General features: G+C 49.2%; 1 protein-coding gene across 1 annotated transcript in view; it reads left to right on the top strand.

Annotated features, from left to right (window-relative positions):
- Positions 1 to 25,429, top strand: part of NAPA (NSF attachment protein alpha) — a 218,850-nt gene that overhangs the window by 148,609 nt on the left and 44,812 nt on the right. The gene's annotated exons all lie outside the window — the stretch shown is intronic.

The raw sequence follows: 25,429 nt of genomic DNA, 5'->3' as shown, positions 1-25,429 counted from the left end.
ACTAAAAATAATGAAAAATCCTTCCTCTCTCATTCCAGTGCCGGCTAGGCTTGAAAGGAAGTACAAAGCCCCAGACACTGCGCCTGCATGTTTAACTGGCCAAACTAAACCTGACTCAGTTATATCTCAGGCCGCCCAGCAAAAGTCCAGCAACCAGTCAGCGGCAATGACAGCGCCTCCTGATAAAGAGGGAAGAAAACTTGATGTCATTGGCAAAAGATTTTCCTCCATGTCCGCCCTATCAGTCAGGGCTGCAAATTCTCTGGCATTAATAGGTCGCTACAATCGACAGATATGGGCAGATATAGCCCCATATCTAGGGGCGATCCCAGAAGACCAAAAAGAAGAGCTTAAGAAGATTTTGCTGGAGGGCGAACGCTCTGCCTCAGAGATGATCGATGTAGCCTTGGATATCGCTTCCACAGGCTTTCGTCAATTGGCAGGAGCAGCAGTTTTGAGACGCCAGGGCTGGCTTAAAGCCACCACATTCCGGCCTGAAGTGCAAGCCAAAGTTCTTGACATGCCATTTGATGGGGAGCGACTCTTCGGTGAGCATATCGATGACATGCTGCAAGGTATTAAGAAGGATACCGAAACGGCGAAAGCCCTAGGCACCCTCCAATACAAGAATAATTCCTTTCGAGGATCCAGAGGTAGAGGACAACAGAATCGTGGCAACTATCAAGGTTACAAGTCCTATTATAACTCTTCCCAGCAGTACAAACCTCAATTTCAGCAGAGGCAACAACGAGGACAATCCTCATACAATAAGTCGTCCTTTCGAGGGAAAGGAGGAAAGAAAGACAATTACAGACGCCAATGACTGCTTTCTCCAGCAGGCCTCCGTCTCTTCTCCACAATTCGTAGTTGGAGGGAAAATTACCAACTTCCTTCACAATTGGAAGCAAATTACAACAGATCGTTGGGTGTTGCAGTTAGTTCGCTTTGGACACACTTTGGAGTTTGTGGAACATCCTCCTCCGAACCCACCAGGTCCTATGCAGCACAAGAATCTAAACCTACTTCAACAGGAGCTCTCACTAATGCTCCAGAAAAGAGCGGTGGAAAGAGTTCCTCGAGGTCAGAAGGGGACAGGATTCTATTCCCGATTCTTCCTGATCAGTAAAAAGGAGAAGAGACAGTGGAGACCAATACTGCATCTGAGGAACCTAAACAAATACCTCAAGAAGCAGTCATTCCGTATGGTTACCCTCCAGGAGGTATTGCACCTACTCAATTCCAAAGACTATATGGTGTCCTTAGACCTCCAGGATGCTTATTTTCATATCTTCATTCACAAGAGTCATTGACAATTCCGGAGGTTTGCAGTAGCAGGCAGACACTACCAGTTCAGGGTATTACCATTCGGCCTGAAGTCAGCTCCACGCATCTTTACAAAGTGTCTGTCCCCAGTAGCGGCATACCTTCGCCAGCATCATCACCAAGTCTTTCCCTACCTGGACGACTGGCTTGTCAAAGCTCCTACTCGAACGGGCGTAGCCAGGTCCTCTACAGCCTGCCTTCATCTCTTCGAGAACTTAGGTCTAACACTCAACCAGGAAAAGTCAACTCTACGACCGTCACAAAGTCTCAATTTCCTGGGGGCAACGTTGGATACACAACAGGAGAAAGCCTTCCCTTCCAGAGAACGTCAGGTCAAACTAAGAACGCTGGCCTTCCAAATTCAGACCAAAAAGAAAGTCAAGGTTCGACTCTTCAAGTCGTTGCTAGGAATGATGTCTTCCAACATTTTTCTCATTCCTCACTGTCGCCTCCACATGCGGCCTCTACAGGAAGCTTTAACAAATCAGTAGATCCAAAGTACAGGATCCTTCGACGACTGGATCAAGATCACTCAGGTCATGAAGAAGGCTCTGAGATGGTGGCTTCTGGGCGACAACTTGAACAAGGGCCTACCTTTTCTACTCCCAGTCTCTCCTCATGTGATAACGACAGACGCTTCACTGGAAGGATGGGGGGCGTTCCTTCAAGAACTGCAAGTACACGGTCAGTGGTCAGTGCCAGAAACACAACTCCACATCAATTTGCTAGAGTTGCGAGCAGTGCGCTTGGCACTCCGAGCATTTCTACCCCGAATCAGGAACTCCCCAGTACTTGTGAGGACGGACAACACCACCACAATGCACTACCTGAACAAACAGGGGGGTACTCGATCCAGGACGTTGTCTCGAGAATCTCAGCAAATTTGGATCTGGCTGCTCCAACACAACATTTCTCTGCGGGCAGAGTATGTCCCAGGAGTAGACAACACCCTGGCAGACTCGCTAAGCAGGCAGCGCTCAATTTGCCACGAGTGGGAGCTCGACCAGAAGACGCTCGACTCAGTGTTCTCCCGTTGGGGCAAGCCTCACTTGGATCTCTTTGCGACGGAAACAAACGCGAAATGCCAACATTACGCAAGCTGGCTTCCCCAGAAAAGGTCCCTAGGGAAGGCCTTTTCGATGACATGGTGCAACGTCTTTGCTTAAGCTTTTCCACCGTTTCCCCTGATCCCCAGGGTTCTCCGGAAACTGAAAGCAGAGAGTTGTACCATGATCCTGATAGCCCCAGCGTGGCCGCGCCAGCACTGGTATACAGAACTACATCTTCTATCACTGGAACCTCCAATTCAATTCAGGACATGCCCACATCTCCTCACAATGAACCAGGGACAAGTCCAGCATCCGGATCCAACATCTCTCAAATTATCGGCTTGGCTCCTGAGTTCAGAGAGTTCCAGGATTTAGATATTCCGCAGGAATGCAGGGTCGTCTTAGCCCGGGCCCGGGCTGAAAGTACTAATAAGACGTATTCCCTTAAGTGGAGAAGGTTCTGTTTGTGGTGTAGAGCTCAAAAATTACATCCGTTCACTTCTACTCCAGCACAAATTCTGCCCTACTTGCTCCACCTAGCCAATTCAGGGCTGGCACACGCTTCAATTAAAGTCCACCTGGCGGCCATATCCAGATTCAGACGTTCTTCGTGTGGAGCTTCACTATGGACCAACAGACTGGTCAAGCAGTTTCAGAAGGGATTATTCAGGACTTTCCCTCCAGTTCGAGCGTCACCACCTACATGGCAACTAAATGTGGTACTAGCTCAACTAATGAAACACCCGTTTGAGTCAATCCACAGAACAGATCTTAAATATTTGTCATGGAAAACGGCTCTATTACTGGCGCTCACGTCAGCAAGAAGAGTGAGTGAACTGCAGGCCTTCTCTGTGCAAGACCCCTTCATCCAGTTCAAGAACGACAGGGTCATTCTACGGACTAACCCAAAGTTTATACCGAAGGTTCCATCCTCTTTCCATCTCAACGAACCTATTGTTCTGAGATCTTTCTTCCCGAATCCATCATCTGCGGCTGAAAGATCTCTGCACTCATTGGACCTCAAGCGATGTCTCAAATTCTACATACACAGGACGGAGCAATTTCGGAAGTCCAACCAATTGTTTGTTGCATTTAGCAGGCCCAGGAAAGGCCTAGCATTGACAAAACAGAGCATTTCCAGATGGATTTCTGCGGCCATCGCCTTCTGTCACCAACAGGCGGGCCATCCTTGTAGGAGAGTAGGGTCTGCAATCCTATGATCACCCAGATTTTTTGCTTTTGTTTCACTGGTTTACGACTTTCTCTGGCTGTGGGCCTGCCAATCAGACCCACAGCCTGGCTGTTCTCTCTCTAAATTACGACATGTACCCTAGGTGCATTTACCAATTGGTACTGGGCCACCTTATCAGACCCTGTAACTCAGGGCATAGGTGTACCCAGGGCCTACCAGGGGCTGAAGCATGTATTATGCCACCCCTGGCTGGCCTCCTAAATTTGACACAACTGGCTGCATGACAGCCGGGGCAAAGTCGTGTAATCACCCTTTGCTGTTGATATAGTATACCTATATCTAACCCTAAAAATGGACACACAGATTCCTACCAGTCACTCCTATGGCAGGCCTTAACAATCCTGAAGGCAGAGTGCATGGAATCGTGTGAAATGGTGCTCTGGCATGAGCTGAGCCCGTTTGCAGCTTGCGGAACCAAGTCCTAATAGCTGTTCCATGATAACGCATACCATATACTCTTAAGTGCATTATAATCCTCGCGGTTATATGCTATCTCTGGTATTGCTTTATCAAAACATGTCGAGTAAGGTGTCATACGAATTGGAATACTAACCCCTCGCCAATTCTGGCGACGGCGTTAGCATTCCACCCTTCTAGAGGGACACGACATGTATGTAACTGTGAACCCCGGTTAAAGTTAACTGAAGCTTCAGCTCCACAAAATGGATGCTGCCACCACAGACACGAGTCTGACCTCCTGCTGCTGGGAGTCCTTCCAGCGAGGAGAGCTTGGACAAAGGGTTTCCTGTCCGGGGCGGTGCTAGCACCATCCCAGACAGGGTTTTGTGTATCCTGGGTAGGCAGGGCTTTACAGGAAGGTGACTGCTGAGTGGCACCCCGGTGCTCACTACGCATAGGCCGGCCAGAACCAGTTCCAGGGGCACACCAGCCCCTGGCCTGGGGAAAGTCCGGCATAGGAGAGGGGTGTAACCACCCCACTCCTAGTCCCACCCATAGGCAGGACCTAGTCACCGGGTCAGCCCCTTTTCCTAGTATAAAGTTAGGAGCGGGCCCCCTTCCAAATTAGATCATCTTTGGAATCAAGACACAACTTTCTTCGAAAGGACTTCAAGATTCCTTCTTCAAGATTCTCCCTTGTGACTAAGGAGTAGTCACCCTGCATCCGCAGGCACCATCTTAAGAACACTGCGGTCTGCTGCAAGTCCTTCCTCTGGAATCCTACTGCCCAGCTCGACGAGAACCGGCTTCCCTGGCACCTCTGACCTCTACTCACCTCTACAGCTAAGCTGAGAACCGTGGGTGCGACGAGACCTCGAGGGACCGGCCATCTTCAAGACTGCACGACTTCTTTCCAGCACGACCGCCGAGGGATCCTCTGGTGAGTGCTTTGGGGTCCGAGAAGCCCCGACCCTGAGCAGCTCCAGCACCGAAGTACAGCCTCCCAGCATCTCCACGATCTGCGTGGGGCCCTTCTGCTTTTTGCTGCTCACCGCGTTGTTTGGCTACTAGCCCGCTGGCTTGTGGCCTTCTTAACAACGCCCGACGACATCACTGCTGCTGGTCTGGTTGCTCCAGACTGGCCCTTGCTCCCTTCCAAGAGAGGAGCACCCCGGACCCTCCTGGTCCACTCCAGACGCCATTTTAGGTCCACCGCGTGGGCTTGAATTAGCCAAGGCTTTGTTGCCCAATCCTGGGTCCAGCGACGCCGACAGCTTCATCCATCGTGGGACAGCTCGCTCCTCCATCCTGGTCGCCGACAACGCCTCCTGGTCCGTGAGATCTGCAGAGCACAGCGTCGCCCACTCACCTAGTCGAGGTGACTACCATCCGGTGCCCTCCTGGTGCCACCTGACTACTGGCTAGTAGTCACGAACTTGGTCCCCTCTGCTTTCAGGTGTCATCCATCTTTGATCCAGGCTTGGATCAACTCGAACTATCTTCACTGGTCGCCTGCCAGCAACTTCTTTCTTCAGGCTCCTGGTCCGGCAACGAGGATTCCCGACGTCTTTTGAGACATATGCAGCTGCAGCCCCTGGGCTAGGTAACTTCGGCATTTCGGTGCCCCAGCATAGCCTCACTATCCAAGGGTCAGGATCCACTGTCGTTTTCTCCCTACCAGGTCGGGTTCGCCCGAGAACACTAACTTTGTCTTTACTAGCTACCATAGACTTTGTCCCGCATCACGCGTGAGAGTGCACACTCTGCACCCGAGTCCCCTAGGCCTCCTATTAGTAATCTAACAATTCCATAGTCAAGTCCTAGCGATTCCAAAGCCTATTAGTACTGTACTTACCTGCTAGTAATTTCGCATTCCACTTCCAGAGTATATGGTTTTACGTGCCCCTCGGGCATTTGTGTATATTGTGCTAACTTAAGTATTTTCGTACGAGTTTTGTTTTGTGCTTAGTACCCTGTCCTCATAAAGAGTACAGGGCTGTTGTGATTCTAATAAATACACTGTTTATTTTCATAACACTTGTGTGGTGTCCTTTCACTTGGTGTTCAAGGGGTATATGTGATGGTATAACAGCTGGCTTAACACGAGTCTTTAGGCTTAGACTGCTCGTACCACGCTACTAGGATAGCTGGTCTATAAGGTTGACTTACAACCAATCACCATAAGGGTTGTTTGGACTGATACAAAGTGCTCACTAGAATAGTGAACATTATATATCAGGCCAACTTCTCACATTGGTGAGCAGCGGTTGGGATTTGAGCTTGCTGTTGTTTTACCACACGTATCCTAAGAATATCTTGTGAAAGATCACATAAGTACTCCAGGTACATATAACTTAGCTTAGAATACTCTGAGTTCTACTGAACCAGCTGTTGTAGCTCCTCAAGGCTTAGCACACCTTGGCTACAACTCTTAGCAAGGGATCAGTAGGCAAACATATAGTGTAGGTAGGTGCATCACTTACACCACACTAGAAGCATGTCTAACCACGGAGAGTCTACAGAGACCCCTCTTGTGGTTGAGGACCCTCCACAGGCCTCTTCCAGATATGCAGCCCTTAGCTTCCAGGAGATGAGACAAGTGTGTACCTCCAGGAAACTAAAACAGGGGTCTAACCCCACAATCCCATTTCTGATTGGTCTCTTAGAGACTTATGATGCCAGAAAAGCTGAGAAACTTAGCTCTTCTCATCCAGAAGGGGACATGCCTGCCCTAGAGGGAACCACAGGTGACCCTGACCTCATCCATCTCTCAGGAGAGGAGGATGATGACCCAGAGCCATCTGAGGACGAGGCAGACAAAGGTCCAGAAGTAGTTAGCCAGCTAACTAGGGACAACTTAAGCAGGCATGAGAATGGTACTAGGAGACCCCTGGGACCCCTCTCATGCCAGCTTAACATTGGGAATGGACGAGTTAGGTCTCTATCAAGAGGCTCTAACAGATCCATTCAAACCAATGGCTCTCAGGCCTCTGCTCTGAGGAGGATGACATCCCCTCAGAGGAGAGTATATGAAGCCAAGGAAAGGGAAGTCAATCTGAGGATTGAAAGGGAAGAACTTGCCCTGGCCAAAGAGAGACTTGCCTTTGCTAGAGAGCAAGAATTGAGTGGGTCAAAACCCACTGGTGGCAGCATTATACCTAGCAATAGGGACAGGAGTTTTGATACAAGACACCTGAGTAAGATAGTGCCCCCCTTTAAACAAGGGGATGACATCCACAAATGGATTACTGCTTTGGAGAGGGCCTGCACTGTGCAGGGTGTTCCCCAAAGTCAGTGGGCAGCTATCTTGTGGCTCTCCTTTGAAGGTAAAGGTAGAGATAAGCTCCTCACTACTAGAGCTGAGGATGCTAACAATTACCAGGTCCTGAAGAACACACTGATTGATGGGTTTGGCCTAACCACTGAGCAGTACAGGTTGCTGTTCAGGGATACCCAGAAAACTCAGTCTCAGGACTGGTCTGATTTTGTCGATTGTGCCACTAAGGCTTTGGAGGGCTGGTTGCTGGGCAGTAAGGTTACTGATTACACAGGATTGTATAATTTGATCATGAGAGAACAAATTTTAAACAATTGTCAGAACCAGTTGTTGCATCAGCATCTTGTTGACTCAGATCTGACCTCTCCCCAAGAATTGGGAAAGAAGGCAGACAGATGGGTCAGAACAAGAGTTAAGCAGAACCAGGGCCAGAACCAGGGTGGTCAGAAGAAAGCAGACCAGAAGGGTAAAGATTCTAAAGGTGAAAATGACCAGAAGTCTTCAACAGGTCCCCAACAACCCAAAGAGGGTGGGGGTCAGGCTTCCCAGAAAAAGAATAATCAAGAAGGCCAATCTAAAAGGTGGGGCCAATACTGTAAAAGTAAAACTCACTGGTTTAGTGAGTGCACCAAGAAAGGAGGAGGGCAGACTCCTGCCACTGCAGCCCCTAAGGCACCTGTGCCCCCTAGTACAGTCAGCAGTGGTAGTGCACCTCCCAAGGGTTTAGTTGGGTTAACCTTGGGTTCTAAGGGGTATGGCAACTTAGTTGGCACACTCACTCAGGCTGTCCTTGTCTGTACAGGGGATGTGGATATATCCCCTGATGTCAGTCCCAATACTTTGGGCAAATACAGACAGACACCTTTTATCAATGGACAAATGGCTCAGGCCTATAGGGACACTTGTGCCAGTGTCACCATGGTGACACCTAACTTTGTGGACCCTGGACAGATCATGCCAGGTACAGATTTCCTGGTGACCAATGCAAGCAATGTCACTACCAGTCATAGTATGGCAATTGTAGCTTTCTCCTGGGGAGGGATAACTGGCCAAAAGAAGGTTGTAGTTAGTTCAGACCTCCCAGTGGATTGTTTGTTGGGCAATGATTTGGAGTCATCACAATGGTCAGAAGTGGAGCATAGGACTCACATGGAGATGTTAGGCTTGCCAGCACATGTGCTTGCTGTGACTAGGTCACAGGCCAGAAGATGCCCCACTGAACAGGTGCTGGATCCTGGAACAATGGACCAGCCACCTTCCAAGAAGAAGAGCAGTAGGGTTAAGGCATTGCCTTCCCCCTTGCCCCAGGTTGTGGATCAAGTCTCAGAGGAGGCTGACCTACAGGAATTGAGGGAAACTGAGCCTAAAGAGTTTGAACTTGATCAAGTTGAATTCCTGGGCTCAGGGGGACCCTCAAGGGAAGACCTGGGGAAGGACCAGTTAGACTGCCCTTCCCTTGAACCCCTCAGACAGCAGGCTGCTGCTGAGGCTGCTGGGAACGCCACAGGTACCCACAAGGTATACTGGGAAGATGGACTCCTGTACACTGAGGCAAGAGACCCCAAGCCTGGCATGGCCAGGAGGCTGGTTATCCCCTTGTCTCAGAGAGGTTTCCTCCTTACCTTGGCCCATGAGATTCCCTTAGCAGGTCACTTAGGCCAGACAAAGACTTGGGACAGGCTTGTCTCACACTTTGACTGGCCTCACATGAATGAGGATACCAAGGAGTTTTGTCGCTCCTGTGTCACTTGCCAAGCCAGTGGTAAGTCAGGTGGCACAACAAAGGCCCCCCTTATACCAATGCCTGTGGTGGGGGTGCCCTTTGAAAGAGTGGGGATTGACATTGTTGGTCCAATGGAACCCCAGACAGCATCAGGGCACAAGTTTATACTGGTGGTAGTGGATCATGCCACCAGGTATCCTGAAGCTATTCCACTTAGGACCACTACAGCACCTGTAGTGGCAAGGGCCCTAGTTGGAGTGTTCTCCAGAGTGGGCTTCCCTAAGGAGGTTGTCCCTGACAGAGGTGCAAACTTCATGTCAAGCTACTTAACTGCTATGTGGAAGGAATGTGGTGTCAACTACAAGTTCACCACACCCTATCACCCACAGTGCAATGGGCTTGTTGAAAGGTTCAACAGGACCCTAAAAGGGATGATTCATGGACTACCTGAAAAGCTCAGGCGTAGATGGGATGTCCTGATTCCCTGCCTTCTGTTTGCTTACAGAGAGGTCCCACAGAAGGGGGTTGGCTTCAGCCCTTTTGAACTTTTGTATGGGCATCCTGTAAGAGGACCCCTGTGCTTGGTGAAGGAAGGATGGGAGAGACCTCTCAAAAAGCCTGCAACCAGCATAGTGGACTATGTACTTGGTCTCCGCTCCAGGATGGCTGAGTATATGGAGAAGGCATCTGAAAACCTTAAGGCCAGTCAAGAACTCCAAAAAGCTTGGCATGACCTAAAGGCTGTCCTGCCTTTTGGATTTTCCCTTCGCGTGTGAGGAGAGAGATAGACTTTCGTTGCCTCCAGCCCTGCCAACTCTGCTACCTTTCGCGACACCCGCTTCGCGGGTGCCGCTCATCTGTCCTGTGACCCTCTGCTCCCTGGTGTGAGCGGCTCCACAGCCGGTGGAGAGCAAACGCGCTCCCAGGTCGAGTTACCTTACAAGTGCACAGTGCGTGGAGCCTACCGGGGGACTGCGAGGACCAGCAGCCCCAGCTCTTCACAGCTGCTGCCTCTTCCCCCGGCGGCCACGCCCCCAACCTTCTCGTACTTTACCGGCCTCAGCTCCACCGCGACGCGGGACGCGCGCGGGACGGAGCACGGGGCGAAGACCGGGCAAAGAGCGGGCCGTTTGAGGCCGTTCGAGTACGTGAGAGTCCGGTCCGGGCTCCCCCTCTTTGCCTGTATCCAAAGGTCTTTGAACCATTAGTAAAATGTGTACAAGGGAAACCAGGAGCAAAACTTCCTCACTAGCTGCGGCCGGGGCTGTTAAAGGCCCTATTGACACTTACTTTGCTAAAGCTGGCTCCCTTTTGATCGAGGAAATCGAGGTTCTGGAGCGCAGAATCTCACAAGAAATAGACTGGTTAAGGAGATCTTCAATGGGCCCTATGGCCCAAGCTAGAACCCCAGAAAACAGATCTGGTCTTCCAAATAGCCATAGCACAGACCAGGCAACATGTCCACTCCCAGTCACTAAATCCACCAACCCCGAGCTCACTATTGAGGTCCCGAGTGACTTTGAGGACATGAGCCTTATGGCCCTACCTAACACCCAAATTCCCCAGCTTATAACCACAGAGAACATTGAGACAGCCAAAGTTGTAGAAACCAACTTAGATAGCAATAGGGGTAGTAGGGAAGGGGCTATTCCAAAAAAGAAGCAGGGGCCTCAAAACAATGAAGATCATAGGACCAAATCTCCGAAATCCAAACAAGTTAGAGGCAAAAGGGAGAAAGGTGCTTCCTCTGCCCTTATGGTGGATATACCAGGACCGCCATCTCCCCCTAGAATGATCAATTCAACCTCACTACCACAACTCAGCAGCAACGTGCCACTAGACACTACCTCAGACGACATCACTTTAGAGGATATAGGCACACTTTTTAGGTCTTTGCTGAGCCCCCTTGAGGCAAGACTTATCAAGATCGAAGCTAGACTAGTTAGCATCGAAAAGGCAACTGTGCAACTTGCCGACTCAAGGAAAATTGTAAACAGTGGGACCAAAATAACAAGAGAGGGACCAGGACCAAAACCCACCAAAGGCAATGGTCCTCCCACAACAATAAGTAATAAGCCCCCACAAACTAATCCCAAACCCTCACAACCCGTACCAATCAACGCTCCTGAATCACTAGCTGCAAACAAGGCCCCTATCCCTACCCAACAAATGGCAACTGCTACCCTAAAATCCAGCCTTCCACTGAAAGATAATATTCCGCCTCTGGCTAACGTTAAGAGAGATCCTCCTATTACTGGAGAGAAACCCAATATTACTCCCAGACCAAAACCTATAAACCTCCCCCCAGAAGCAGCACCCTATACTCTAGTTCTGGCGGGGGTTCCTGAACTAAATTCCATCACATTTGAATCCACCACTTCGCTCAAAAACAAAGTTTATCAGCCTGGACAGAAGGTGTGGGTGTTGGAGCCAGTGGCCCCAGCAGACAAATGGTCTGGGCCCCACACAATTCTTGAGCAAAAGGGAGAGGTCACCTACCTGGTGGACCTTGGAACTCCCAGGAGCCCCCACAGGGTGCTCAATGTCAACAGGCTCAAAGCATATGTCGACAGGAAGGACATGAGCTTGCTCATGGCCATAGATGAGGGACAGGAGGAAGAGAGTGACCCTCTCCCAGACCTGCTCACTCAGAATCCTGATGATGGGTCAGTAGATGGTGTTGTCTTTTGTGGCAGCCTCTCTGAGCATCAACAGAAAGACTGTAAACAGGTTCTTCAGTCTTTCAGACATATGTTCTCTCTAACACCCAGCCAAACCAATTGGTGCACCCATGAGGTTGACACTGGTGACAGCTTGCCAGTCAAGAGTAAAATCTACAGGCAGCCTGATCATGTTAGAGACTGCATCAAAACTGAAGTGCAGAAAATGTTGGCGTTGGGAGTCATTGAACCCTCAGATAGCCCTTGGGCTAGTCCAGTAGTTCTAGTGCCAAAACCTCACACCCAGGGTGGTAAGAAAGAGATGAGGTTCTGCATAGACTACAGGGGTCTCAATGCAGTCACTAAGACTGATGCCCACCCAATACCAAGGGCAGATGAGCTTATAGATAGATTGGCTTCTGCCAACTACTTAAGTACATTTGAGCTGACAGCTGGGTATTGGCAAATCAGGTTAGCTGAGGATGCCAAGCCCAAGACAGCATTTTCAACCCCTGGTGGGCATTATCAATTTGTGGTAATGCCCTTTGGTCTGAAAAATGCACCTGCCACCTTCCAAAGGTTGGTGAATCATGTTCTCACTGGGCTGGATGACTTCTGTGCAGCATATCTAGATGATATAGCTGTCTTTAGTTCCACCTGGGAGGATCACCTGGTCCACCTGAGGAAAGTGTTAGAGGCACTGCAAGCAGCAGGTCTCACTATCAAGGCCACAAAGTGCCAGATAGGGCAGACACAGGTTGTGTACTTGGGCCACCTTGTAGGTGGAGGCCAAGTTCAACCACTGGAGAGCAAAATACAGTCAATCAGGGACTGGGCTCCTCCAACCACCCAGACTCAGGTTCGAGCTTTCTTGGGCCTGACTGGTTACTACAGAATGTTTGTCAGGAACTATGGATCAATTGTGACTCCATTAAATGAACTGACCAGTAAGAAAATGCCAAAAAAGGTTCAGTGGACAGCAGGCTGTCAAAAAGCATTCAATGACCTAAAGCAGGCCATGTGCACAGCACCTATCCTCAAGAGTCCAGACTACTCCAAACCATTCATTGTCCAAACAGATGCTTCTGAGTTGGGTGTGGGAGCTGTTCTATCTCAACTGAATTTTGATGGTCAAGACCAGCCCATTGCTTTTATAAGCAGAAGGCTGACCCCCAGAGAGAAAAATTGGTCAGCTATTGAGAGGGAGGCCTTTGCTGTGGTTTGGGCCCTGAAGAAGCTGAGGCCATACTTGTTTGGCACTCACTTCATGATTCAGACCGACCATAAGCCCCTCTTGTGGCTAAATCAGATGAAGGGTGAAAACCCCAAACTGCTTAGGTGGTCCATTTCCCTACAGGGGATGGACTTTACAGTGGAACATAGACCTGGTACTGATCATGGCAATGCCGATGGGCTCTCCAGATATTTCCACTTAGAACAAGAAGACTCACCTGGTCAAGGTTAGCTTATTGTCCCAAAGTTTGGGGGGGGGGGGGGGGGGGGGGGGTCATGTAGGAGAGTAGGGTCTGCAATCCTATGATCACCCAGATTTTTTGCTTTTGTTTCACTGGTTTACGACTTTCTCTGGCTGTGGGCCTGCCAATCAGACCGAGAGCCTGGCTGTTCTCTCTCTAAATTACGACATGTACCCTAGGTGCATTTACCAATTGGTACTGGGCCACCTTATCAGACCCTGTAACTCAGGGCGTAGGTGTACCCAGGGCCTACCAGGGGCTGAAGCATGTATTATGCCACCCCTGGCTGGCCTCCTAAATTTGACACAACTGGCTGCATGACAGCCGGGGCAAAGTCGTGTAATCACCCTTTGCTGTTGATATAGTATACCTATATCTAACCCTAAAAATGGACACACAGATTCCTACCAGTCACTCCTATGGCAGGCCTTAACAATCCTGAAGGCAGAGTGCATGGAATCGTGTGAAATGGTGCTCTGGCATGAGCTGAGCCCGTTTGCAGCTTGCGGAACCAAGTCCTAATAGCTGTTCCATGATAACGCATACCATATACTCTTAAGTGCATTATAATCCTCGCGGTTATATGCTATCTCTGGTATTGCTTTATCAAAACATGTCGAGTAAGGTGTCATACGAATTGGAATACTAACCCCTCGCCAATTCTGGCGACGGGGTTAGCATTCCACCCTTCTAGAGGGACACGACATGTATGTAACTGGGAACCCCGGTTAAAGTTAACTGAAGCCTCAGCTCCACAAAATGGATGCTGCCACCACAGACACGGGTCTGACCTCCTGCTGCTGGGAGTCCTTCCAGCGAGGAGAGCTTGGACAAAGGGTTTCCTGTCCGGGGCGGTGCTAGCACCATCCCAGACAGGGTTTTGTGTATCCTGGGTAGGCAGGACTTTACAGGAAGGTGACTGCTGAGTGGCACCCCGGTGCTCACTACGCATAGGCCGGCCAGAACCAGTTCCAGGGGCACACCAGCCCCTGGCCTGGGGAAAGTCCGGCATAGGAGAGGGGTGTAACCACCCCCCTCCTAGTCCCACCCATAGGCAGGACCTAGTCACCGGGTCAGCCCCTTTTCCTAGTATAAAGTTAGGAGCGGGCCCCCTTCCAAATTAGATAATCTTTGGAATCAAGACACAACTTTCTTCGAAAGGACTTCAAGATTCCTTCTTCAAGATTCTCCCTTGTGACTAAGGAGTAGTCACCCTGCATCCGCAGGCACCATCTTAAGAACACTGCGGTCTGCTGCAAGTCCTTCCTCTGGAATCCGACTGCCCAGCTCGACGAGAACCGGCTTCCCTGGCACCTCTGACCTCTACTCACCTCTACAGCAAAGCTGAGAACCGTGGGTGCGACGAGACCTCGAGGGACCGGCCATCTTCAAGACTGCACGACTTCTTTCCAGCACGACCGCCGAGGGATCCTCTGGTGAGTGCTTTGGGGTCCGAGAAGCCCCGACCCTGAGCAGCTCCAGCACCGAAGTACAGCCTCCCAGCATCTCCACGATCTGCGTAGGGCCCTTCTGCTTTTTGCTGCTCACCGCGTTGTTTGGCTACTAGCCCGCTGGCTTGTGGCCTTCTTAACGACGCCCGACGACATCACTGCTGCTGGTCTGGTTGCTCCAGACTGGCCCTTGCTCCCTTCCAAGAGAGGAGCACCCCGGACCCTCCTGGTCCACTCCAGACGCCATTTTAGGTCCACCGCGTGGGCTTGAATTAGCCAAGGCTTTGTTGCCCAATCCTGGGTCCAGCGACGCCGACAGCTTCATCCATCGTGGGACAGCTCGCTCCTCCATCCTGGTCGCCGACAACGCCTCCTGGTCCGTGAGATCTGCAGAGCACAGCGTCGCCCACTCACCTAGTCGAGGTGACTACCATCCGGTGCCCTCCTGGTGCCACCTGACTACTGGCTAGTAGTCACGAACTTGGTCCCCTCTGCTTTCAGGTGTCATCCATCTTCGATCCAGGCTTGGATCAACTCGAACTATCTTCACTGGTCGCCTGCCAGCAACTTCTTTCTTCAGGCTCCTGGTCCGGCAACGAGGATTCCCGACGTCTTTTGAGACATATGCAGCTGCAGCCCCTGGGCTAGGTAACTTCGGCATTTCGGTGCCCCAGCATAGCCTCACTATCCAAGGGTCAGGATCCACTGTCGTTTTCTCCCTACCAGGTCGGGTTCGCCCGAGAACACTAACTTTGTCTTTACTAGCTACCATAGACTTTGTCCCTTATCACGCGTGAGAGTGCACACTCTGCACCCGAGTCCCCTAGGCCTCCTATTAGTAATCTAACAATTCCATAGTCAAGTCCTAGCGATTCCAAAGCCTATTAGTACTGTACTTACCTGCTAGTAATTTCGCATTCCACTTCCAGAGTATATGGTTTTACGTGCCCCTCGGGCATTTGTGTATATTGTGCTAACTTAAGTATTTTCGTAAGAGTTTTGTTTTGTGCTTAGTACCCTGTCCTCATAAAGAGTACAGGGCTGTTGTGATTCTAATAAATACACTGTTTATTTTCATAACACTTGTGTGGTGTCCTTTCACTTGGTGTTCAAGGGGTATATGTGATGGTATAACAGCTGGCTTAACACGCCCTCTCGAGTCTTTAGGCTTAAACTGCTCGTATCCACGCTACTAGGATAGCTGGTCTATAAGGTTGACTTACAACCAATCACCATAAGGGTTGTTTGGACTGATACAAAGTGCTCACTAGAATAGTGAACATTATATATCAGGCCAACTTCTCACAATCCTCTGCCTTCAAAGGTTCGAGCACACTCCACTAGAGCGGTATCCACCTCCATGGCGCTCTTCGCTGGGGTACCCATTGTCGACATCTGCAGGGCAGCGACATGGAAGCCACCTCATACGTTCACCAAGCACTACTGCTTTGATTCTGAACTTATGAAGGATGCAGCAGTGGGACAGGCGGTCCTACGTCATCTATTTCAGTAGAGGTGAGCCTTCTTCCTATCATCCCACCTTCCAGGTAATTTATCGCACATTTCTTATCAGGTTGTGAGTATCATGTAAACTGTGTAACAACTTATGATAAGATTATTATGTCTTTAAAGATGTATTATGCGAAATGTGCTCATTATTGCTTGCTATTCTGATTCAGGCATGTGAATCTATGAAAGATACCCATAATACTGGATAAGAAATGCGTTACTTACCTGTAACAGCAGTTATCCAGTATTGGTATCTTTCATAGATTCACATGCACCCCACCCGCCTCCCCTGGAAGGGCTCACCTTTGTCCTCTCAGTAGGTACTACTTAGCACTGTGCTTACAAAAATCTGAGAGACTAGGGCTCCTTCCAGGAAGGTGAGGCGGGTGATAGTAGATTTCTGAATTGGCGGCAATCTTGTATGTTATCATATAAAAGAAGAATGGAGTTGGAATCGTGTTGCTTTCCAAAGCAGTCCATGGTTGGCAGTCGTTTGAGGTTCGAGGAGCCAGTATCATGCGGTAGGAGCGTCGGGTTGAAACTTTGACATCCGCTTTTTGCACGATCTTGCCCATTCAGATCGTTCTTACGATCTGTTACGATTTTGAAAGCCTTGTATTTTTGTATATACTTTTGCACTCTATTTTTTATCACAGTTTTGTTTTTTTGGGAACTTTGTTATTTTGCACTTTGTGTGTCTCCTGTTTTCATCAGCGCCTTTGTATGTATTGTCATTTTCCAGGATTTTCAAGAGTGATGAACTAGTTTGGAGTCAACTCTCTAGTAAGGTTTAGGAATCACATGTGAAAACTGCACCACAAGGATTTCAAGAGACAAAAGTAATCATTATTTTTGCATATTTACAGAGAGAAATGCATCTAAGTTAAAAAAAAAAGGACTGGGTTTGAGGATTTCTTACCTAATGTGTTTAATTACATATAAGGTTATTTAGTAATCTAATGTTAGCCTCATAACAGTCTCATAACCGTGTTTACTCTCTTTTCACCTCTTTTCACCTTCACTCCTATTTATGAGCTGCTGTGAAATCTTTTACAATTAGAAGTCATGGTCTATGTGGAAGAAAATAGGATTAGGTTTGTGGCAGTCCTGCTAAATCGAAATCTGTGAACTGCAACAGTAGACCGTGAGGATGAAGTAAAGCTCTGAATAGGTCACTAAGAATGAGGGTGCCATCCATTTTGCAAAGTTTCTGTCACATCAAAGGCCATGATGCCATTATGCACAAGTTGTCGTCTACTGCATAATATCTCTGTTCTATCTGCTTTATGCTTTTTAAAAATGTTGAAATGGTATTTTTAAAATAGATGACAACATCAAATTTTAGGACTTAGTTAAAAAAAATGACCTTCCAAACTCCTGACACCCCAGACAAAGCTTCAAGGTATCCTGATATCTTGAGGATAGTAGGGACTATTTTCCCTCTGGGAAAGTATATTTTCGAATCATGATCATTTATGACCTGGAATAATAATTATACTGAAGGTTTTGTACCTGCTTCACTTGTTTCAGCTTCACTTGTGGTTTCAACAGACTGCTCTGCATTTGGATGTTTGTAACCCACGACAAAGCAAGAATGGTCTGTAGTTTTTTGAAGAGCAGTGTTTATTATAACCGCTAATGTGATATTTATTTAATAGCTCTTATATGGCTGAAAGGCCAATTCTGCATTTCCAGGTAAACTAACTTTGACCCTGAGGTCTCGTGTTGTTTTATGAGAAGACTCTTTAAATTTCTGTGCTAACTAATTTTTTACTTTCCCAAAAACTAGTCCCATACATAAGTGTTATTTTGAGAAAGAGGGGGGACTCTAGAGAGAGACTGCCAAAAAATAAAGGACTGACTGCCTCAGATCACCTGATTATAAAGGATATTTCTGAAAGAGACATGTTAGTGATAGATTCCTTACCTTAGAATAGCCCTAGGCATCAGACTGGATCCGGAAAGTTTTCGTCAGCAGTATCCCAGCCCGTCGGTAGGCATCGACGTACAGCTCCGCGTATGTCTTTGGCGTCGTAGTCGCCGAGACGACGTTGCTGGAACTACTTAAATACGCCCACGTGCTTTGACGTCCGTTCTTTCTTTTTCCGCGCCAGCAAGCGCAGATCCGGAGAGAGACGGGTCCCCCTAGTCCTTTTTTGACTGAGTTTTTTTAAAGACTTTTGTCTCTGTTTTATGAGTACTTATTCTCCAGGTGCATGGGGATGCCCGGTTTTAAGTATTGGGCGGCCTGTCCCGGCACGATGTCGGTGACAGACCCGCACCGTGAATGTCTCTACTGCCAAGGGCGCGACTACGACTCAGAGTCGTGCGCCCACTGCCGGGCCATGGCTTTGAAAACTTTCCAGAATGTAGCTAGAGGCCCAGGAGCTGGCTCTGCGCAGTTCCAGTTCCCGGTCCTGTGGGAGGTAGAGGGACCGGCAGCGGAGCCATCACCACCATTTGAAGTCTTCGCACTCGGAGTCAGGTAAGGCGAAGCACAAGAAGTCGAAGAAGCGCCGTTGCTCTTTGCCTTCCCCTAGCCGGTCGCGCAACGCGGCTGAGGGTGCAGGTGGCACCGCCATTGCTGCTCTGGCGGAGCCTCCACAGTTGCTGATGGCCTACCCGTCCTTTCCTGGTCCATCAGCGACTCCGGCCCAGCTGCAGGAGTTCCAGTCAGCAATGCCTCCTGTCTTTGGACAGTCCGGCCCGCCATTGCGCCTTCGGGCTCGGCTGGGGGTCCTCTGTCTTTGACATTGCCAGCTCTGACCTGACGTCGTCGATGACTCCGGTCTCGACGCCGAGAGATCCCCATGGATCACCGTCCATGTCGGTTGGCCCTGTACGACCTCCACCAACATCAACGGCGGCGTAGTCTGCAGACCAGGCCGGGGACGACTTCGGCCTGGTCTGCAGCCGGCGTAGTCGTCCCCGGCCTCCTCCGCGACGTGGAGCTGGTGCTGGAAGGGTGTCGGCCAACACCGATTCCGACGGCGTTTGGGAGTTTCTTTCCCTTTGTCCACCCAGCTCCCTATGTTCCACCTGCTTGGCAGGCTATGGAGGATGGGGAGGACTGAGAGGGTCTGAGGACCCTTTTGCAGCTCAATGAGAGCTAGACCCAGACTGGGATGAGGATCCGGGGGATGCAGGTGACCAGGATTATGCTCCAGAACCTGGCACACTATCTCCTTCTACCGTGGCTACCGAGGAGGGTGGTTCATACTCTATGGTGTTGCGTAGGGCAGCTGAGGCTCTCCATCTCGAGCTCCCTACCGTGGCCATTAGAACTAACCTCCTGACAGAGGTGCTTCGGCCAGCGTCTTCTTCTACGGAGCAGCTACTGCCCTTTAATGATGCACTCTCAGAGGTTCTTTTGGGCACCTGGTCCAGGCTTAACACAGGGGTTCCTGAGGACAAGAACATGGCCCGAAGCCATCGTCTGGCCCCGGGCGACCCCGTTTTACTCTCCCAACACCCTATTCCAGAGAGCTTGGTTTTCCAAGCCTCTCCTTCCCCGAGCGCGTTCACTTCCGCACCTCCGGACAGAGAATCCAAGAAACTGGAGCAGTTTTTCTTCCTCCAGTTCAGGACTACAGTCTGTGAACACCGCATGTCTCTTGGGACGTTATTCCCATTCTGTGTGGGATACGGTTGCGCAAGTGCTGCCTCAGTGGCCGGTGGGGGCTCGGACTATACTCTCCCAAGCTGTTGCTGAGGGGATAGACCCAGCCAAGCTCACCATCCGTTGTGGTCTTGACACTGCTGACTCGCTGGTCAGAGCGATTTCCACGACAGTGGCATTTCGTCGCCACGCCTGGCTGAGGACCACTGGCTTTCCTGGGGATGTCCAGAATACATTTATGGATATGCCCTTTGATGGCACTCGCCTGTTCGGCGATAAGACAGATTGCGTGTTGGAACGTTTTAAGTACTCCCGGGCTACGGCCAAGTCCTTAGACCTTACGGTCACACGCACCCCTTCCGCTTCTGCTTTTCGCTCCTTTCGTGGCCAAGGAAAAGGCGCCCAAGCACGTTTGTTTCAAAGTCACAAGCCTGCGCAGCAACAGCCTCAGCACAGCCACGGATGTGGGACCCGCAGAGGCGGGTCACGGGTCCAGCGTGCAGGTCAGTCCACCACCCCCCCCCCCCTGCTGCCATTGCCTTAAAACCTTCCTCGTCTGGTGTTTCAGGCCCCCCAGACTCCAGTGGGTGGCAGGATTTGCCATCACCTCCACCACTGGCGCACCATCACATCGGACATGTGGGTTCTGCAGATTGTTCGAAGGGGCTACTCCCTCCCCTTCAAGACTACACCCCCAGGGATGCCACCTCAATATCATCGCATGTCGGGGGATCACTTGGCACTTCTCCAGCAGGAAGTTGCGGCCCTCTTGGCCAAGGGGGCCATCCAGCACGTTCTGATGCCTGAAGTAGGTCATGGTTGCTACTCCCACTATTTCTTGGTTCCAAAGAAGGACAAAGGCCTGCGTCCTATCTTAGACCTTCGGAGCTTCCATCGCTTCCTCTGGAAGGAGAAGTTAAAGATGCTCAAGCTTGCTCGGGTCTTGTCTGCTCTTGAACCGCAAGACTGGATGGTAGCGTTGGACCTGCAGGACACTTATTTTCATATCCCCGTCCTGCCGTCCCACCGGCGCTACCTGCTCTTCATGGTAGGGCAGGAGTATTTTCAGTTCATCGTGCTCCCCTTTGGCCTTACAAACGCCCTTCAGGTGTTCACAAAAGTGATGGCAGTGGTCGCAGCTCATATGCGCAGATCAGGGGGTTTCAGTCTTCTCCTATCTCGACGATTGGTTGTTTAACGCGGGCTCGCCCCAAACAGTCGTCTCCCACATCCAGACTACGGCCGACCTTCTGCATTTGCTGGGGTTCTCCATCAACGTGCTGAAGTCTCACCTGATATCCTCTCAGAAGCTCTTCATCGGGGTGGTTCTGGACATTGCGCAGTTTCGAGTTTATCTCCCTGAACAGCAAGTCCGGGACATTCGGGCTATGATTCCGATCTTTCAGCCCTTGTCCTGGGTTTCGGTCAGGACGACCTTGAGACTGCTGGTCCTCATGGCCTCCTGCATCCTGCTCACCAACCATGCGAGATGCCGTACACGGGCTCGGCAGTGGGACCTGAAGTTCCAGTGGGCGCAGCATCAGGGGAACCGGTCTGACTACGTCCAGATCTCGGAGAGTACTGCGCAACAAAAGCAGTGGCGGCTCGCGAATCAGCATTGGGTCAGTGGCAGATCCCTCTCCCTTCCCCAACCGGAGCACACAGTGGTTGGGGAATAATATGTGAATAGATGGTTTGCACCGGTGGATTTCTACAAATTTGTAGGATTACATTATAATATAGAAGCTAAAATCGTGAGCAAAACCATGTTTTAGAGCATTTCAGAATTCAAAATAAATGTCAATTGCTCATATTCTTGCCAGTAACGGATTTCATAACTTGTTTGTTTGGAATGCAAAGAAGTTCCTTTAGTGTGAGTTTTCTTAAAAAATGGACAGATAACTGTCATCATAGATCGAAATGGTCAGGCTTGGAGGTAGGTACAGATTAGGTACAGATTCTCCACGGATCCTGATCCGTGGAGAGTGAGCTATATATACACTTTTGGTGTAATGCAGCAGGGAGACTGCTCTATGCTGAGGCATGTACTTTTAGATAGAAACCGGAGTAAGGGAAAATTTGACGTAAGCATCTCATTATATAAAATATCATGTTGTAACTTGGCGCAATTGGGGTATCGGAATGAGGTTTGAATCTATTTTGTAGTAGTGTTGATCGGTGGACAATTGGTTGACCAGTGGAAGGTTTTCAATTTCTCACAGGCCCTAATCAATTTTTGATGTGTTTAGTGTGAGGTCAGTTATGCTCATCCACTAATCTGTGGTTCTGTTGTAGAGCTTTCTAAATTAACTGAGCTTTGACATTTTAGAATGATTTGTTTGTTGTCTACATAGTTGTAGCAGATTAGTTTGAATGAAGATATCATTTTTTTTATTTAGCTGTTTTATAGCGCGCTCTATTACTTCCAGAGTATCCTGGCGCGAAAAAGAAAAACAAGCAAGTGGCCATCAAAAAGGAGTTATAAAAGCTAATAGGCCATTCTAAAAAGATAAGTTTTGAGTGCCTTCTTAAAAGGAACAAAATTTTCAATCGATCTCAAGGACGGAGGTAGGGTGTTCCAAGTCCGAGCTGCGACAACAGCAAGAGACTGGCCTCCCAGACGTACTCGCTGAAAGCGGGGCACTCTCAAGAAATTACAGTCAGATGAGCGTAGAGGCCGAGTGGGGACATAGCGGCTAAATCTTTTCCTCAGATAAGAAGGCCCAAGGTCATTGACTGCCTTAAATGCTAAGGTAAGGATTTTAAAAATTATTCTTTGCACAATCGGCAGCCAGTGTAGTTCCTTCATATGTATTCGCACGCTTTCTCTACTTGGAACTTTGCACAGCAAACGTGCCGTCGCATTTTGGATAATCTGCAGTCGAGCAACTAAGAAGGCCGGAGTTCCGCTAAAGAGAGAGTTGGCGTAGTCGAGCCGAGATAAAATTAAAGCCCTCGCAACCGACTCTCTAGCTGAAGATGGCAAATAAGGAAAGAACTTTCTCATGGCTTTAAAGGGATCCGAAGCACACCCCTGTGAGTTTTTTTATGTGTGCCTCGAATCTCAGATCCTCTCCAAACCAGACTCCCAAATTCTTTGCAGAGATAGTAACTGAGCCTGGCTGGGGAAAATCAGACGGCCACAAGAGTTCTCTAAAATTGGGCGGGAATTGGCCGTACAACAAAATTTCAGTTTTTTCTTCGTTGCACTTCAGCTGTGCCACTGCTAACCAGTTAAACACAGCGGAAAGGCACGAACGGACAACCTCTGTGTTAGTTACTGCATCCTGCCAAGTAAATAAAAGCTGCGTATCGTCTGCATACGCTACGATTTTTGCTCCCATTTGTTCGGCCAGCACAATAAGAGGGGTAAGGTATATATTAAAAAGCAGGGGGCTCATTGTAGATCCCTGAGGAACCCCGGTAGTAAGGGGCCTAATTGAGGATGAAAAAGGTGGGATCCAAACCTGCTGAGACCTGTCCGATAGAAAAGACTTCACCCATTCCAATGCTGAACCCCGTACACCAATCTCAGCCAAGCGAGTCAGGAGGAGTGAGTGCGGGACAGTATCAAAAGCGGCAGAGAGGTCCAATAAAATCAGAGCTGCTCTGCCGCCACTGTCCAGGCACTCCCTGATTGCCTCAGTAATCTCCACCAAAGCCGACTCAGTGCTATGAGCAGGATGTAAAACCTCCGAGGATTCTACAAAGGCATTCAACTGAGCAAATGCAAGTTTCTCACCAATTTTCGCCATAGCTGGGAGTAGAGATATGGGTCTATAGTTACTAGGCACAGTTGGATCTGCACCTGTCTTCTTCAACAAGGGAAGTAGCTTAGCCTGTTTCCATTCGTTAGGAACCCTAGCTGTTGTAAAAGATAAGCCCATTATTTGAGAAACCTCAGGTGCCACTACTTCTGCCACTTCAGCCAACACCCTGGCCGGGCAGGTATCACCAGGGGCACCGGATTTTAACGATTTAATTGCCACCAAAGTATCATCCACTGAAGGTGGAATAAAACTCTCCATGGTGTAAATGGGTGAAACATTAGGTCCACCATTATCAACAGTCCAACTCCCACCGCCAATTGCTCTAAGACTTTGTTGAATTTTAGCGATTTTTGTCAAGAAAAAGGAGGAGAGACTTTCGCACCATTCAGTAGAGGGTTTCATCGATATTTGTTCGGCACATGGAGAAAGAAAACTCTTAACTATAGAAAAAATTTCACGGCTGTTGTTATTCGCCCTCTCAATTCTTCTAGCAAAATATTCAGTTTTAGGCAGTTTGATGTTAGCATAATATTCTCGCTGAGCCGAGCGGTATGCTGCCTTCGCTTGTGGGCAATAAGCCACCCTCCATACTCGCTCCAATTTTTTGCAAGCTAGTTTACTAGTGCGTAGTAGGGGGCGAATACCAGGGTTGAGAAGGAGTCATCCTACTTCTACCAGGATCTGTCACCTTCGATGAGACAGACATAGCCGCTCGTATCCAACTGTCAAAGATCTGCACTGCAGAAACTAATTCTCCTCCCAAAAAGGGCCTATTCTGATCAAGCCATGCAGAAAAATACCTATATTGATCTTTGGGGGGCGCATATTCATGGAGGCCTTAGGTGAATCTTTCATGGCTGACCACGAAAATCTGATAAGCTGATGATCAGTCCAAGTTAATATTTGGGGGGCCTCAACCTTCAGCGGAAAGTTAGAACAGATGACATCTAAAATATGCCCGCCTGTATGTGTAGGGGAGGAAACCCATTGAGTTAGAGAGGCCAGGTCAAAGGAGTCAGATAGAAGCTTCCCCAAAGGATTAAGATGTATGTTAACCGCTTCCGTGCGGCGCGAATTCCCCGCCCATGCTGACTCCGCCTTGCGCGGGCGGAGTCATGACGGAACGGTTCCGTCATCCGCACAGCTCAACCGACGTGCATGACGGAACCGTTCCGTCAGCAGCGTCGAAGGGGTTAAGAAGGATGGAGATGGTGGCTGTTTGAGAGACTTTTGTACTATGAAAATGGACTAAAGTATATGGGAATGTTCTTGAATGTATCGACTGGACATGTGTCCATAGTTGCTTCTGAAGCACAACAGGTCTTTGCGAGATTGGTGAATTAATCTTTCAATAGATCATTGAAGCATAGCATATTGTGTGGAGGTAAGGATTCAGTGGTTGGGGCGATATGTGGATTGTGCTGCTCATCTTTCCCGGTGTTACTGTGGTGTAGCTCGCCAAGTCTATGGTTTTGCATATGAAATAGACCTGCAAAGGACATTTTGAAGCTTGAGCATTCTGGGTTGGGGAATTTGGACATATTATGATTGTGTTGTGGTGGGACATGTAGCTGTACTAATCCAGCTGGAGTAGTAGAGGCATTTCACCTTTCTGAGTGATAATGGCGTGTCAGTTTGTCCTTGGATTTTTTCAAGTGTCTTTTCAAGCTTTTTTGATCAAATTGAGAGATTTAAGCTCTAGGGTTATACAGCCCGCCTTTTCACGTTTTTAGGAGGTGGTGGAGGACTTTGAGAGTTGTTTTAAAGAATAGATGTGTGCCAGACATGGAAGTTTGACTTAATATTGCTTTGATATTAGGCAATGTTGAGTTCAGTTGAATGCAGAAGTAGCGAGGTCAAGGGGCTTCTATCGTCTGCTGGTTGTTCTTGTAGTTGTGGTTGTTGGCTAGTGGCTAAAGTCT

Source organism: Lissotriton vulgaris, chromosome 9, assembly GCF_964263255.1.
Source record: "Lissotriton vulgaris chromosome 9, aLisVul1.2, whole genome shotgun sequence".
NCBI lineage: Eukaryota > Metazoa > Chordata > Amphibia > Caudata > Salamandridae > Lissotriton > Lissotriton vulgaris.
Note: the sequence above shows the minus strand (reverse complement) of the source record. Positions and strands in the feature narration are given on the sequence as shown.